The 11,243-nt window shown below is 58.4% G+C and overlaps 1 long non-coding RNA gene across 1 annotated transcript in view; it reads right to left on the bottom strand.

Moving 5' to 3' along the window:
• LOC106725337 overlaps nt 1–9,928 on the bottom strand; it is an 18,328-nt gene extending 8,400 nt beyond the window's left edge. Inside the window, exon 1 of the long non-coding RNA XR_001361202.1 lies at nt 9,918–9,928. This is a non-coding gene — a long non-coding RNA (uncharacterized LOC106725337). The remainder of the gene's footprint in view (nt 1–9,917) is intronic.
• Between the last annotated feature and the right edge of the window lie 1,315 nt (nt 9,929–11,243).

Genomic DNA, 11,243 nt, shown 5'->3' with positions numbered 1-11,243 from the left:
CTCTATCACGCCTCCCACAATCCGACGGGATCCTGTGGATCTAACCTAAAAGGGGTCCAGCCTGGCTGGCGTGGCTCAATGGTTAAGCACGCCTCCCACAATCCGACGGGATCCTGTGGATCTAACCTCAAAAGGGGTCCAGCCCAGCCGGCGTGGTTCAATGGTTGAGCACTGTTGACCTATGAACCAGGAGGTCACAGCTCGATTCCGGTCAGGGCACATGCCCGGGTTGTGGGCTCGATCCCCAGTGTGGGGTGATTCTCTCTCATCATTGATGTTTCTCTCTCTTCTTCTCCCTTCCTCTCTCTCAAATCAATAAAAACATTTTTTTTAATTGGTCCAGAGTCCAGGCATTTCCTAGCTCCTCCCTCGCCACGGGCAGGTGGGAGCCTCCCCATCTCCCGCCTGCTTCACCGTGACAGCCTCCTGCCCCGTCTCCTGGCTTCTTGCCTGCCCTGTGGTCTATTCTCAGCACAGCTGCCCTGTCCGCTGTGCTGCTTCTGTGCTCATGACCTTCCCCTGGCCGGCAATGACCTCTGTGTCCTGCCCTCTGGCCTCCACGCTCTCCCATAAACACTGCTGTCACTCCCACCCGAGGGCTTTCCACCGGAGCATTCCTTCTGGGATCTCTTGGCTTGCTTCTTCCCCGCTTTCAAGACTAGGCTGGGTCATAGAAGACACGGTGACTTCCATCTGCCCTCCAACTTCCATCTGTCCCCCTGGACCATGTGCTCTGGGGGAGGCCAGCTGCCATGTGGTAGGAGCCGTATGGAGGTGCCATGCAACAAAGAGCCGAGGCCTCCAGCCAATGGCCGTGTGAGGCACCACCTTGGGGGCGGGTCCTCCAGCCCCAGTCGGGCCTTCAGATGACGGCCTCCCCGGCTGATCTCCAGAGAGACCCTGCGCAGGGACCCTCCACAGAGCCGCTCGTGAGCTCCTATCCCACAAACAACGTGAGAGAATATTTACTGGTTGAGGCCACTGAACTTGGAGCTCTTTTGTTCCACCATAGGTGACTAAGACAGTCACTTTCTCAATGAAATCTACCCTTACTCACTTAGCTAAAATGGTCAACCATCACCACAGTCCCATCCCCCTTAACCCTAGTCTCATTTCCCCCTCTCTCCTCTCCCTCCACCTCCTCACCTACGTCCTCCCCCTCCTCCTCCTGTTTTTTATAGCAATTCTTACATGCCAACCTACTATATAAAGTGCCCATTTTTTATGTTTACTGCTCATTCTTTCCCCATCAGAACAAGCTAGGAGTCTTTGTTTTTTCACTAATGTGGCTCAAGCACCTGGAAGAGCGCCAGGTGCACACGGTGCTGAAACAGACGTGCGTGCAGATGGGGGCCAGGAATTCCAGCAAAGCTGGTATCTTCGCTGCTCCCAGCTGCGGGCCATCGATCAGCGGCGGTGAGCAGTCACCCCCCCGGGGCTCAGTGTCCTCGGCTGCAGAATCAGGAGGTTAAAGAAACTCTCTGGGATCCCCACACAACGAGCGCATTGTAGCCTCTGCAGATTCCCAGGGCCAGAGACAGGCCCTGCCTTTGCCAAAGCTCATTTCCCCGGCCGTGCACATCTGGAATGCCAACACACAAAACCGCCACATGGTGCACATCTGGACAGCATAAACCCACCGCTCCAAGAGGAAACTCCGAAACGGCTGCTCAGCGAAAAATGCAGGGCAGGCCACACGAGAACGGTGAAAGGCCCCTTTCTTTTCCACCCGCAAAACAACCTTCTGGGCACGATCAGAGAGGCGGGATGCCCTGCTGCTGAGCGACACGCGCTCCCAATAGCCCTCGACTGCAGCCCCGGTCCCATCGCTCCCTGCCTGGCTCCCGGCCAATGCAAAACTAACTCACAGGGATGCTTCCCCCACGCCCTTGTTGAGACAGAACTATACCGTCCCTTGTCCCCGGGGCATGTGGGCCCAGTTCAAAGCCGGGCACCACCTGCTCCTCCTCCCGCAGGGAGCTCTGGGCTCTGCTGAGAAACCGCGGGCTGTTGGCTCGCGTGAGACCTCACGTGCTCCCTTCCTCTGTGCTGGGGAGAGAGCGGCCCGTCAGTCTGCAGTCTACACGCAGCCTGGGCTCCCGGGACAGAGAGGAATGATACTCCTTTACAAATGAAACACGTTTCAGGGGCTCTGAACGTCCCGCTATCTCTACAGCGAGCAAGGACAGGCCCTGCCAGGAGGGTGAGAGCGTGCAGGGGATTGGGGGGTTCTACGGGAAATGGGGGGTGCTGCCCACTTGCAATCTCTCAGCCAGCGATGCCACCGGCGTGATGGCTGAGACGCCCTGGAGCGCAGGGAGGCTGCGGGTGCAACGGGCGCCTTGGGGTCAATGTCCTGCGAACCACGGGGCACTCGCCAGGAGCGCGGGAAGGTGGGTGGAGGCCCCGGGGCCTGCCTTCCTCTCACGCCTTAGACTTCTCCTCAGGGGGCAGGTGAGGAGGCAGGAGCGAGATGAGATGCAGGAAGTCAGGACCTCAAGCCCAGCCCTGGCCCCTGGCCCTCGAACACCAGCCCCTTCCCACCACTCAGCACATTCTGCTTTCTACCCTGAAGCCTAGGAGGGACCGGAAGGAGATGCTGGGAAAGCATCGAAGGAAGCCATCTTTTCCTCCAGTGCCTCTTCCCTTGGCCCATTTCATCCCGTCTCTTGCACTGTGACATCTCCTAGCCGTGAGTGTGACTATATCCTGAGTCCCTGTGGTGGATCACCAAATCCGGGTGAGCTTAGAGACCCAAGCAGTGACGGTTGGTACCGGATGGCCTGACCTAAGGGCAGCCGCTCCTAGAACCCATCGCATCCTCGGCTGAGGGTGCGAGGCAGCCGGGGTTCCTGAGCCTTGTGGGGTGGAAGTGGGGGCTCAGGGCTCAGTACACAAAACCCAGGGCCAGAGGCCACCCTGGGGCCACAGAGACCAGGGACAGAGGCGCATTGGAGACAAGGTCCAATGGCCGGTGGCCCAGCCCCATCACAGAGGACCTCCGAGAAGAAAGCTCAGCACCGGCCAGCTGCCCCTCCCCCCCGGCAGGAGATGGGGCCAGAGAAGTGGAGGCCTGTGTCCAAGCAGTGTCGGAGGGAGGTGAGCCTGAGGAGCAGGCCTCTGCAGCTTGGGGTGGGGGGAGAGCCACGGGCCCCAAACTGCCTGAGCAGCCCTGGCCACGACAGCCACACGAGTCCACCTTCTGCAGCAGCGGGAGGAGAGGTGGGCTCCCCAAAAGCCCGAATGAGGCTGTCTGGGCAGAGGTCTGGGGAATCGGAACTGGGCTGGGCTCCAGGGCCTTCCAAGAACAACCCCCAGCCCCCAACTCCCAGCTCAGGTGCCTTTCACACGCAGGCTGCAGTCGGCAGTTGTGGGGCGTCCCAGTGGGGCCCTCCTCACACCCGTCAGGGCCTGGCCCTATGGGGAATGCTCTCTCCCGCGATGGGGGCCTGAGCGCTGGCTCCAGAGAAGCCTGCGTGGGGAATCGGAACTGGGCTGGGCTCCAGGGCCTTCCATGAACAACCCCCAGCCCCCAACTCCCTGCTCAGGCGCCTTTCACACACAGGCTGCAGTCGGCCGTCGAGGGGCGTCCCAGTGGGGCCCTCCTCACATCTGTCAGGTCCTGGCCCTACGGGGAATGCTCTCTCCCACGATGGGGGCCTGAGCGCTAGGCTCCAGAGAAGCCTGCAGACACCTGGGATCGGGACTGTCCCTCCCATTCCCTGAGGCCAGGGGTGCTCCGCTGGGGGGCGCCTTGGCCCAGAGGACACTGGCCATGTCTGCGGACATTTCTGATTGTCACATGGGGGCAGGCCGTGGCTCCGCTCCTTGCCTCCGATCCGGAGGCAACTTCCACCCTAAAGGAAGCTGTTGATTCCAACGGAGCCTCAGCCATCTTCTCATCAGCCCTGTTATGCATGTAACCGCCTGACCTGAGAGTCCATCTCAAGCTCAGGGTAAGAGTGAATAACCCAAGAGACCTTACTTGGAGGCACCCACTCTTTCTAAAACACAAACAAAATGGCAGCACAACACAACAAAACCAAAACGCCCACCTCCTCGCCCCTCTGCAGGACCAGCACCTGCGAGGGGAACGCTTGCACAGTCTCTACGCGAGCTTTTCCACATTCATGCTGCACCGACGGCGGGCGGTCCAGGAAGGGGTGGGCGCCCGACCCTCAGACTGAACATCTACCATGTGCCCAAGTCATCGGTGGCTCCTGTGTAGGACTCGGGCTGCCCCTCCATTCCCATTCGGCTCAAGAAACTGTTGGCAAGAGACCCAGCCTGGCCCTCCCGTGGAGCGAGTCCTCGAGTCCTCGGTAGGTCCTGGCTGGCAGGAAGGACCGAGGAGGGCAGATGCCTGGATAAAACAGATACTCCCATGGAAGGAAGGGGAAGATAACCCAGCTTCGCGTCTGCAGCTCCAATGAGACAGTGTGAGGACAGAATTTCCCCAACAGCCATCACGCCCTCCTACTGAGGGGTGGAGGTGGGTCGGGTGGAAATCCTATCGAGGTGAACACGTTGCCAAGACCCCAAAGAGCAGCTGAGAGGGAGACAAGCTAGGAGAGGCCAACTCCCCCAGAGCGCCCAGGGAGTCTGCACCCCATCCCCAGCGTTTTCTCAGAGACGACGGAGCCCAGGGTTCCTCGCGGAGTTCTGGCAGCTTGGGGCGCTTCCCAGGCTAAAAGTGGGGGGGTCCCCCTGCCCAACCCTTTCAACACTGCACATCTGACTGCTGCTGGGGCTCTTTGGGTCCCAAGGGGAGTGCCATCCGAGGGCTCAGCAGATTTCACAATCAGACCTTCGAGGGTAAATATTTGCAGTGACTCACAGGGAGGTTTTTCTGCTCTTGTTTTGGCCCCCGAGGACCCACGGGGTTATTTCCTGGGCTCGTTAACAGCTCAAGATTATCCGCAGGGGACACCCAAAGGATTTGTCAGGATCCCCGGACAGCTCAGGAGGCAGAGCGTGTGTTCCATGACCCCCTCACCCCCCTGGCCCCCGGAAGTGGCTGCACTCATGGTGCTGGAGGTCACGGCACCACATCCTGGTAAAATCAACGGTGCGAGTGTCCGGCTTGTGGCCTGGAGGCCCTGCCCAGGCTCCTGGGACAGGCAGACGATTTATGAGCCAGTAACACATCGTAAAAGTGAGGGGCAAGTGCCAGGGAGCCAACAAGCCAGGACAGGAGCCCCTCCTCTCCGAGCAGAGAAGTGGGCAGCCACCACCTGCACAGCCAGCCTGACAACGGCCAAGGGGACCCCCAGGACTTCCCTCGGGGCCCGACAGAGCCACTGCCACCTGGGCTGCAGCCTCGGCCCCAGGGCCTGACTATGTCAGCCTGTCTAGGGCACGGGCCTTAGCCCAGGCCACCTGGGATTCCGACGATACCTTAAGCTCGTGGCCACCTTTTATCCCATAAAGTCGGGGGTAAAAGCATAATATTTAAATCAGACGGGAGCCTGCCTGGCTCCACACCCCACCGTGGAAAGGAAAGGCGCGAGCTCAGAGGGAGACAGTGTGAAACCGTGAGCGGGGCAGGCACGGGCTGTGGGGACGAGGGTGAGGAGGGAAAGGCGGAGCCGGCAGTGCTGGTGACGCTGGCAAAATGACAGCAGGTTGTTACTGTTAATCAACTACTAAGTGCAGGAGGGGCGAGAGGAGGTCCAGTTGTTCGCATGGAAAATAGTTCGATATTAATAAATAACAACACAAGAATAAGCTCTCTCCCGTGCTCCCGGCTGGAAACCTCCTTCTGCCCCACCCTGTCTATTTTCATTTATATAAATATTTAAAATAGTTTAATAATACCTTATAAAGAATATCTTAATAATGCCTTTTAAAATATTTTAATGCCTTTTAAAATAATGTTTATACCTATTAAAATACATTTTAATACCGTTTTAAATATTTTAATGGTACCTTTTAAAGTAATATTTTAATAATGTCTTTTACTAAGCAAGTATATGCTCAGGCTGAGCTAAATACTCTCTAGAGCAGCGGTTCTCAACCTGTGGGTCGTGACCCCTTTGGGGGTCGAACGACCCTTTCACAGGCGTTGCCTAAGACCATCGGAAAACACATATAATTACATATTGTTTTTGTGATTAATCACTATGCTTTAATTATGTTCCATTTGTAACAATGAAATTGGGGGTCACCACAACATGAGGAACTGTATTAAAGGGTCGCGGCATTAGGAAGGTTGAGAACCACTGCTCTAGAGTCTGTTGCTGAACCTCCAAAGTTTTTGCCAAGGGGCACGATTATTCCAATTTTACACGAGCAGAAAAGGAGGCCACATGAATCCTAGAAGGCTCGGAGCCTGAGTGTGTCCTGCTTTCACCCAGGGGCAGGAGAGGCCGCGTGTGTAAGGACTCGGGGCAGGAGAGGCCGCGTGTGTAAGGACTCGTGGCAGGAGAGGCCGCGTGTGTAAGGACTTGGGGGACAGGAGGCGCCGCGTGTGTAAGGACTCGGGGCAGGAGAGGCCGCGTGTGTAAGGACTCGTGGCAGGAGAGGCCGCGTGTGTAAGGACTCGGGGCAGGAGAGGCCATGTGTGTAAGTGTGTGTGTGTGTGTGTGTGTGTGTGTGTAAGGACTCGGGGCAGCAGAGGGCCTTGGGTAAGGACTGCTTGGCTCCAGCTGACCGGCCCGGGCTGGTTACACATCGGGAAGAGCCAGCAGCTGGAGGCCTGGCTGTCGATCAGCCCTGACTCACAGGAACTTCAGGGAAGACCGTGCCCTGACTCCGTGGTCCTCCACCGGGCCTGCTGGGGCCCGTCCCACCCTCCGAACGAGGAAGTGGCCTCGGCAGGCAGGGCCCACAGAACAAGAAGGGCCGTCAGACGCCTGAACGAAGGGCCCGGGGAAGTACAAAGTGCCGTCACTGTAGGACGGGGAGCCGGTGCCGGGCTCCGAAAGGGCCCAGCGGCCAAGCATCACTGCAGGAAAGAAAGAGGGTAAGACTTTCTGGGCAAACGATGCCACTCTGCTAACTGGACACCCACAGCCGTGACCTCGTGCTGGACAGTCACCTCCACACAGGCCAGGCCGATCGGTGGCTGCCAGGCCACACGCCTGCGTGCAGGGCTGGTGCCCTGCACCGGGACAAATGCCCCCTCTGAGCGCTGCTCCCAGGCAGTGTGTGTGTGTGGGGGTGTGTGCATCAGCTGCCCCGGGGCGTCCCCTATTACAGTGATGGCGAACCTTTTGAGCTCGGCGTGTCAGCATTTTGAAAAACCCTAACTTAACTCTGGTGCCGTGTCACATATAGAAATTTTTTGATATTTGCAACCATAGTAAAACAAAGACTTATATTTTTGATATTTATTTTATATATTTAAATGCCATTTAACAAAGAAAAATCAACCACACACACACACACACATACCTCTGACACGCGTGTCATAGGTTCGCCATCACTGCCCTAGTGGCTCCTGGAACTAAGGGGTGCAGCTGGCATGGAGAAGCTCACTAGGCAGGGGCGGCTCACAGAGGCCTCCAGTAGCCGAATCCCTTCCCCGGGGCAAGGGATGGTGTCAGGCAGACCAAGGGCAGCAGGGCCCCAGAGGGCGGGATCTGCACCAACCAGCATGTGCGAATCCCTAGACCCAGGCTGCTGCCCCGATGCAGGGGCTGCCCCGCTGGGCAGATCCCTGGGTGCCCAGAAATGATGCTGCAGCTCCTCCATCTCTGACCTGGCTACAAGGTGAGAAGTTCAAGTTCATCTGTGACATCTGGCCATTCACCTCATGTTCTGTCTGCCCCAGGGCTGCTCTCCTGTGCTAGGGCATCTCCCAGAGCCGGCAGCGAGTGGGGCCAGCGGGTCCCAGCGCTCGCTGCCTGTGCCATGGGGCTCTCCGCTCCTCCTGAGTCGGACTCCTGCACGCGTGTGGTGTCCTCTGCTCGGGGACAGCATTGTAGGTGATCAGCCAGGGACTCGGTGACACCTGCACAGCAGAAGTGCCACGTGGGGCGGAGGAAGGGAACAGAGAGGCAGAGTCGGCAGGGAGGCCCGCCAGCCCCATAGGCTCCACTCCCCTCCTCTCTTCCTGGGGGTCAAGTGCTCCAGGGGGTCACAGCGGAGTCCTGAGGCAGCCAAGGCCAAGGTGGCCAGGCCCAGGGTGGGGCTGGGAGGGGGGCACAGACACACAGCCCCAGAGAGCAGCAGTCACATGGGAATCTCCAGAGCAGATAAACCAGACCAGATTTCCCAGAGATGCAAGTCTGTGTGCCCTGAGAGTGGGCCGGGGCCAACAGGAAATGGGCCGCTCAACTCTGCGTGAAATCTCTTCTTTCGTCTTCAGTCTATTTTTGTTGTTGTTAATTTTCACCCAGGGACGTTTTTCCATTGATTTTAAGAGAGCGTGGAAGGGACGGGAGAGACAGAGAGAGAAACATCGATGTGAGAGTGACACATCGATTGGTTGCCTTCCACACAAGCCTGGGCCAGAGCCAGGGATCGAGCCTGCAACCGAGGCACGTGCCCTTGACTGGAATTGAACCCTGGACCCTTCAGTCCACAGGCCCACGCTCTAACCACTGAGCCAAATCGGCTGGGGCTGAAATCTCTTCTTCTCAGCACAGCTCAAGACCCCTCGCAGCCTCCCCTCGAACGAGCGAGGCTGTCAGTGCAGGTGCTGAGCACAGACGCAGGCCGTGGGGGCCCAGCAGCGCAGGCCTCATGAGACGGCCGAGGGGGGAGAGAAGAAGCCCTTCCGCTCAAGTCCCGGCTCGGGCGTCTCCCAGCGGTGACCTTGCGCAAGTTTCCACATCCCCTGGACCCGTTCCTGTGTGGAATGAAGGGCGCCGTGTCCTAGACGTCCTCTCCACAGGTGGAGCCGACCACGCCTGGGGTCCAGCCCCTCTGAGATGTGTAATGTTTTCAGAAAACAACTGGCCAGTGCAATCACTGTGAGACTGACGGCCAGGCATCCGGCGGACACGCTTAGAGTCATCTATTCACTCCGCAGGCGTTTACTGGTCATCTACGGGGAAGTGGGAGAGCGGAGGCGTTTGCCTTCGGAGCACAACTATCATCCCCGTGGCTGTGATGACGTCCAGGTCTTCATCGCCGAGACGGTGCTGTACGTAACTTTCGCTGCTGGAGACGCAGTTCCCGCCATTGCAAAGAGGAGCTGGGGCCCTTCGGGGATTATTCACCGAGAACACGGACTGACTGTCCTGGGCTCACACTGGAGTCATGTCCGTGCGCAGAGGCCTTCTGTTCCCGAATGTTGGCTCTAAAACGTGCCCGCATGTGGGTTCCTGGGCCGGACGGCTCCCTTCCAGCTGGGACACTGTTCGAGTTCGGCCAGCAGAGCTTCCGGCCTTGGGGGAACCCGGAGACAGGAGACCCGGGAGCTGAGGCCTGGCCAGGGGGACTGCAACCGGTCTGGCGCTGAGTGCAGTTTTGTAAAACTACTCGAACCCCAAGGCCGTGAGATGGGGGTCGGTGAGGAGAGAGAGGACAATATGGGTTTACACATCTTCACGCCAATGCCTGTAAAAGGTGCTGCATGCTGGTTAGCTGGGGGGCCGGAGGGAGACGGAGAAGCAGAGACAGTGGCATTGAAAGGTCGTGGCCACGTGGAAAGGTCGTGGCCACGTGGAAAGGTCATGGCCACGTGGAAAGGTCATGGCCACGTTTCTGAGCATCTTGCTGACTCCCTCATCGTTGCCTGCACTGAGCTCTGCTCTGTCAGACAAGACCAGTTTGCCCAGAAGTGCTGGCGTGACACACACTGTGGGGCCACCCAGCTCTAAAAGAATATCCAATCGTGTCAGCATTCCGAGGCTTTTAATGGATGCCAAGTATATTCCTATAAAGCGAACATCTGGATCCAGGTTAAGTCAGCAAGAGTCCCCAGATGAAAAGGGAAGAAGCAAAAAGGGAACCAGGAATGTCAGAACTCAAAGGTGTCCCCCATCGAGGCCACCTCTCCCCCCTCACCCCGCGCACCCCACCCCCCACTGTCCTCGCTGCCCAAGAGGATGTGGGAGCACTTGGCTCTTCCCCGGCCCCGCTTCTCCAAAGCTGCTCGTGGCCTGGGACCATCCTCCCGCCCTCCCCTCCCCCTCCTCCCTCTAATCAAAACCAACGTGAAGCCTGGCAGAGCTGCCTGCAGAGAGCTCTTTACCCAGTCAGCTGCCTCGATGCCAGGTGGGCGTTGGCCTGGAGAGAGCTCGCAAGCCTAGTAAACGTTATTAAAGTCTTTTATGTCAAAATTAGATCAATAAACCGTCCGTTCCTTGGGTGGTCCCAGCGCAGCAAGCATCCTGCTTTCCAGAGGGGGCAGATGCCTCGTTATCTCGGGAAAACCACACACTCAGCAGCAGAGTCCGCGGCCCTCGTCCCCGGACCCTGAGCAAAGGGGCCCTGGTCTTCCCTGCCCCAGGCCGGACGCTGCCCCGCAGGGCCTGTCATCTCCCCAGAGCCCAGAGCTGGGCACGCACGCGGTCCCCCTGCTCAAGAACACGCCATGGCTCCCCCTCTCTGCAGCAGGCATGGGCAAGCTGGCCGTGGCAGGACCCACGCTGTCCTGCTTGGGCAGATAGAGAGTTACTGGAGCCCAGTCCCCCACCCCCCCACTCCGGCCACTCATGGGTTGTATACGGCTGCCTTGGAGCTGCAAGGGCGGAGCTGAGGAGTTGCTACAAAGCCTGAACGTTTACGGTCTGGCTCTCTGGAGAGAAAGGTGAGGCTCACTGAGCCCTCATTTGGAAAAGGGGTCTCTGCAGATGTATCTGGGGGTCTGGACAGGACACCCTCCCCTATGATCCGGGAGGGCTCCTCAGCCAATGACGAGAGTCCTTACACGGGACAGACAGAGGAGACAGGCAGAGCAGGAGGCTCGGGGGACAACGGAGGCAGACGGGCCTTATGCTGCTGTTGCCCAGGATGGCTTGGAGCTACCGGGGCTGGAGGAGGCGGAAGGACTCTCCGCAGGAGCCTCTGGAGCCCGGTAAACCCCTCGACGTCGCACTGCCGGCCCCCAGAACTGGGAGAGAATCTTTCCTGTGGTTTTAAGCCACCCAGTTTGGGGTAATTTGTAAAAGCAGCCACAAGACACGAAAACAGAGGGGGGTGGGCATCCATAACACCTGGGCGCCGGGCGTGGCGAGACAGACCCCGGTGTGGGGCGGAGAGTCTGCGAGGAGAGACACGTACTAATTACGCCAAGAGAAAAGTATATGTATTTAGGAAACAGGTTGGCTGGTGGGACTGAGAGTCGGGGG

Source organism: Myotis brandtii, unplaced genomic scaffold (assembly GCF_000412655.1).
Source record: "Myotis brandtii unplaced genomic scaffold, ASM41265v1 scaffold157, whole genome shotgun sequence".
NCBI classification, from domain to species: domain Eukaryota; kingdom Metazoa; phylum Chordata; class Mammalia; order Chiroptera; family Vespertilionidae; genus Myotis; species Myotis brandtii.
Note: the sequence above shows the minus strand (reverse complement) of the source record. Positions and strands in the feature narration are given on the sequence as shown.